This window comes from Solanum tuberosum, unplaced genomic scaffold (assembly GCF_000226075.1).
Source record: "Solanum tuberosum cultivar DM 1-3 516 R44 unplaced genomic scaffold, SolTub_3.0 scf00082, whole genome shotgun sequence".
Classification (NCBI taxonomy): Eukaryota; Viridiplantae; Streptophyta; class Magnoliopsida; order Solanales; family Solanaceae; genus Solanum; species Solanum tuberosum.
In genome coordinates this window covers 940,454-946,259 of record NW_006239006.1, presented here as the reverse complement: position 1 = coordinate 946,259, position 5,806 = coordinate 940,454, and the positions used below count along the sequence as shown (strand labels likewise).

General features: G+C 41.3%; 1 long non-coding RNA gene across 1 annotated transcript in view; it reads left to right on the top strand.

Annotated features, from left to right (window-relative positions):
- Window positions 1–278: 278 nt before the first annotated feature.
- Window positions 279–5,806, top strand: part of LOC102580847 (uncharacterized) — a 10,138-nt gene continuing 4,610 nt past the window's right edge. Inside the window, exons 1-2 of the long non-coding RNA XR_367270.2 lie at window positions 279–363; window positions 396–398. This is a non-coding gene — a long non-coding RNA (uncharacterized lncRNA). The remainder of the gene's footprint in view (window positions 364–395; window positions 399–5,806) is intronic.

The following is a 5,806-nucleotide window of genomic DNA, read 5'->3' as shown; positions in this document are numbered from 1 at the left end:
CACTTGGTTTTTGAAATATTTCTTTTATAAATTATCTAGGAACCAAGTTAGGAACTAAGTAAATCACCTTAAACTTGTTATGAATATCCACATATTGCTATCATTTGGTTGGGTATGTCATGCATTTGCATATATATATATATATATACATGGAGATTATTTGGTTTTCAGTTTCAGGTGGTATCTCTACTATCCTTTTATAGTAAATGTTTATGATTTTACCTTTTGCTTTACATACTAGTACATTTTTATTCATACTGACGTCCATTTTCCTGGGGACGTTGCTTTTTGTTTTGTGCGAGCAGGTACAGGCAAGGACTCTAATCGACCCACCCGCTAGGATTCAGGTTCAGCTGTGAGTTGGTAAGCTCCATCTTATCCTGGGGCTATCAGAGGATGTTTACTTTTGTTGTACAGTTTGGGTATAGTCGGGGCCTTGTCCCAACAGTGCTTATGTCACTCATAGAGGCTATTGTGGACACAATATTCTGGGTTTTCTTTTTGTATGTTTCAACCTCCAGCCAAGAGTCTTGGCTTGTATATATAAGGGTGTGTGTAAGTAGGTATGTTTTCGGTTGTGGCCTCGTCGGCTAGATAGTACATCTTATTTTTTTCGGTTTGTCTACCATTGTTTGTATGGTTATTCTCTTTCAGGTCATGACCTCTGCGTCCAGGCTTCACTTTTTAGAGGTTGTGCTGCCCAATCTTTTTGCCTCACAAGTTTGGTTTAGCTAGTATATTTCAGTGAGTAACTCGATGTATTAGGGTATCGAGTGCCAGTTACGCCCCTTATTTCGGGGCATGACAAACTTGGTATCAGAGCAGGTTGTATCCCAGTGGGGTCGACAAGCCGTATCTAGTAGAGTCTTGTTTATGGGTGTGTTGTACACCACACTTATAATCAAGAGGCTACAGGGAATTTAGGAATGCTTACATTTCATTAAACTGATAGATCGTGCTATAGTGCAAAAGTATAAGAATATTTCAAATCTAAGTCGTGCTTTATGTTTCTTACCTAACAGGCTACACTCGCTCCGGATATGGAAAATTGAGAGATAGGTATGGATCCAAGGAAAGGTACTAGCCGTTCCCTACCGGGTCAAAGAGATAGATTTCCCTCTGAGGCACAGGGTGGATCTCTAGTACCCCTAGTACCAGCCTCCCCGGCACCTATTGAAGCCCGAGGAGATGCAGTACCCCCAGCCTCACCAGTTCCATTGGTACCTGAGGAAGCTATGAACACAGGACCTCCAGTATCTATTTTTTCTCCACCAGAGATCTCTGGGGAACAGGGGATGAGAGAGGCAATTCAGTTGCTGACTAGGATGGTTTCTATTCATGAGCGACAATTGGAGTCAGCAGTAGATATTCAAAGAGACCGGTCAGAAAGTTTGAAGGTACGAGAGTTTATTCATTTGGCCCCTCCGTTATTTATAGGATCTAGTCTTACTGAGGATCCCCAGGACTTTATAGACCACATATATAGAGTATTGAGGGTGATGCATACCTCCGTCACAGAGGCTGTGGAGTTGGCTTGTTTTTAGCCACGTGATGTAGCCATCCTATGGTACGAGGCATGGGAGAGATATAGAGGACTTGATGAGAGGACTTCTCTAAGGCCTTCCTTGCCCACTATTTGCCACGGGAAGTTCGAGAGGCCCGTTTTGACCAATTTATCAATCTGAAGCAAGGAACTATGAGTGTGAGGGATTATAGCCACAGGTTCAATTCTTTGGCAAGATATACACCAGATATTATACGTACCATGAGAGCTAGAGTTCATCGTTATGTTGATGGTTTGGCAGATCATTTGATCAGAGATTGTAGGGTAGCATCCCTATCAGATGATGTAGATATTTCTCGCATACAGGCTTTCGCTCAGACTACAGAGGACCTTTCTAAACGGATTCGTGATACCCTCAGGGATAGGGAGCAGAGTAAGAGGGCTCGTACTATGGGGTATTATAGGGAGCCACATGGTGATTTTAGGCCCCCTTTCCATCGATATCCACCTCGGCCAGCGGGTAGTGTCTCACCACAAGTGCAGGGACCGCGGTTTAATCGTTATAGTCAGTCAGGACCAAGTCAGAGCTCAGGCCAGCCTGAAGGTTGTCGACAAGATCATTCCGTACGGGTAAGACATCCCACTCCTCATTGTACACAGTGCGGTAAGCCGCACACTAGGTAGTGTAGACAGGGTTCAGGTCCATGTTATCATTGTGGGCAAACATGACATTTTATTAGTCGGTGCCCGAGGTTGAGCAGAGGTGATCTAGCTCAGCCTTCAGGATCCACAGCAACATCTTCACCCTTCACCCTCAGTCCGTGCCCCATGACCAGGACCACAATCTACTCAGGGTCGTGGTAGAGGGAGAGGTAAAGAAGATACAGGTTCGAGTGGTGGTCAGAATTGCTTTTATGCACTCACAGGATGCAGGATTCAGAGGCATCCCCTGATGTTGTTATAGGTCTATTGACGATATCTTCTCAAGTTGTTTACGCATTGATAGACCCTGGCTTTACATTTTCATATATCACTCCATTTATTGCTAGTAAGATTGACATGAAATCTGAGTTGTTGCCACAACCAGTTGAGGTGTCTACACCGGTTGGTGATTCTATTTTAGCTAGTCGTGTCTATCAGGGTTGTACGGTATTAATTAATGATCGTCCAACCTCCACTGATTTAGTTAAGTTGATTATGCTAGATTTTGATGTTATCATGGGTATGGATTGGTTGGCAGCTTGCTATGATAATATTGATTGTCGTGCAAAGATAGTTCGATTTTACTTTCCAGGTGAGCCAGTCCTTGAGTGGAAGGGTAATGCAGCCACACCTAAGGGTAAGTTTATTTCATACCTTAGGGCTCGAAAGTTGATTGCTAAAGGTTGCATATACCATATGGTTCATGTACAAGATATTGATAAAGAGCCCATGACTCTTCAGTCAATTCCTATCGTGAATGAATTTCCAATGGTATTCCCTGATGATCTTCCAGGAATTCCCCCATAAAGGGAAATTGATTTCGCTATAGACTTGCTTCCTGATACGCAACCTATATCAATTCCTCCCTATAGAATGGCACCTGCAGAACTAAGAGAATTGAAGGAACAACTAAAGGACTTACTCAATAAAGGCTTTATCAGGCCAAGTAGTTCCCCATGGGGTGCCCCAGTACTCTTTGTTCGAAAGAAAGATGGATCTTTGCGGATGTGTATTGACTATAGACAACTAAATAAAGTCACTATAAAGAATAAATATCCTCTTCCACGGATTGATGACTTATTCGATCAGTTACAAGGTGCCAAATGCTTTTCCAAGATTGACTTGTGGTCTGGTTACCATCAGTTGCAAGTCAGGGAAGTTGATATCCCATAAACAACATTTAGGATGAGGTATGGCCATTTTGAGTTCCTTGTCATGTCTTTTAGGCTTACAAATGCCCCAGCAACTTTTATGGATCTTATGAATCGGGTCTTCAAACCATTCTTGGATGAATTTGTGATTGTGTTTATTGATGATATTCTTATATATTCACAGTCAGAAGCAAAGCATGCAGACCACTTGCGAGCTGTATTCCAGACTCTCCAAGATTGCAGGTTATATGCTAAATTCTCTAAATGTGATTTTGGCTTAGCTCAGTAGCTTTCTTGGTCATGTTATTACAAGTGAGGGTATTAAGGTTGATGGACAAAAGATTGAAGCAGTGATGACTTGGCCGAGGCCCTTGAATGCGACGGAGGTTCGCAGCTTTTTAGGCTTGGTAGGGTATTACCGAAGGTTTGTGGAGGGATTCTCTTCTATTTCTGCACCACTGACAAAATTGACACATAAGGCAACGAAGTTTCAGTGGACCGAGGCATGCGAGCAGTACTTTCATGAACTAAAAAAAAGGCTTACCATTGCACCTGTCCTAACTCTTCCAGATAGTAATGAGGGCTATGTTGTTTATTGTGATGCCTCAAGAATTGGCCTAGGTTGTGTTCTTATGCAGCATGGTAAGGTTATTGCATACGCCTCTAGACAGTTGCGGAAGCATGAGCAGAATTATCCTACACACGATCTTGAGTTGGCTGCATTTGTCTTTGCCCTAAAAATTTGGCGACATTATCTATACGGGGTTCATATAGATGTGTTCACCGATCACCAGAGCCTTCAGTATTTACTTAAGCAGAGGGAGTTGAACCTACGACAAAGGAGATGGTTAGAATCATTAAAGGACTACGATGTTGACATTTTATATCATCCCGGCAAAGCTAATATTGTTGCTGATGTGCTCAGCCAGAAGTCCATGGGTAGTCTAAGTCATGTTGAAGCTGATAAGGCTAGAATTACAAAAGACATATGCCAGCTAGTTAATTTGCAAGTACGCTTGGTAGATGCAGGAGGTGGAGGTGTTGTCATTAAGATTATGGCAGAATCTTCCTTTGTGACTGAAGTGAAAAGGCAGCAACATGAAGATCCTGAGCTTAGGAAATTAAAGGAAAAGATTCCACAGCAGCAACACCCCTTATTTAGGCTAACTAGATATGGAGTCCTTAGATACCAGGGTCGCTTATGTGTACCGACAGTTGGGAAGCTCCGTACAAATATTCTTTCAAAGGCCCATTATTCTAGATATGCATCTCACCCTGGAGCGACGAAGATGTATCAGGACCTTCGACAGATCTATTGGTGGAATGGCATGAAAAAAGATATTGCGAAGATGGTAGCTGAATGTCCCAACTATCAACAAGTTAAAGCAGAGCATTAAAGGCCTGGAGGCCTAACCCAGTATATTGAGCTTCCGTTATGGAAATGGGATATGATAAATATGGACTTCATCACTGGTTTACCTCGCACTCCACGAAGGTTTGATTCCATTTGGGTAATTATCGATAGGCTAACAAAATCTGCTCATTTCTTGTAAGTTAGGACGACATATTCAGTTGAAGATTAGGCTAGGCTTTACATTCAGGAGATTGTTCGCCTTCATGGAGTTCCATTATATATTATCTCAGATCGAGGAGATCAATTTACAACATATTTTTGGAGATCGTTTCAGAAAGGTCAAGGCACTCAGGTAAATCTTAGCAGCACTTTTCATCCACAAACTGATGGACAGGCAGAACGTACTATTCAGACGGTTGAGGATATGTTACGTGCTTCTGTGTTGGATTTTAAAGAAAGTTGGGATCAACATCTACCTCTTATAGAGTTCGCTTATAATAACAGCTTCCAAGCTAGTATTTAGATGGCCCCTTACGAAGCACTATATGGGAAATTCCTAAAACGCCAAATGTGATATTTTGCTATTCTCTTGCTAGAAATACCTTCAGTGAAAGGCATTGGGATCTCAGCTGAATTATTTTCATAATTCTGTTGTTTTGATATTTCACTCGTTCGGATAAATAGAGTATTAAATATCTACACGTCATTTTATCAATTTCCTAGATTATATGTCCGTACGTATGAATTCGTATTCTTCCTTGGGTGATGTGAATTAAAATGTCACGCGAGACCCTTACTACTTGTGACCAGCCCTCTTTCTCCACTAAGGTTATTATTAAAGAAAAACTTTAAAGTAGCTCACGACCTTCAAAACTCTCAAATATAATTTAAATGTAAACTATTAGAACACTTGGTTTTTGAAATATTTCTTTTATAAATTATCTAGGAACCAAGTTAGGAACTAAGTAAATCACCTTAAACTTGTTATGAATATCAACAAGGTTAGGTTATCCTTCTAAAATTCGAGTTAACTTTTCAAGCTTATTTGGAAGAACATATCAAGTTCCATGAGATTGTTATATGTTATACGAAAGT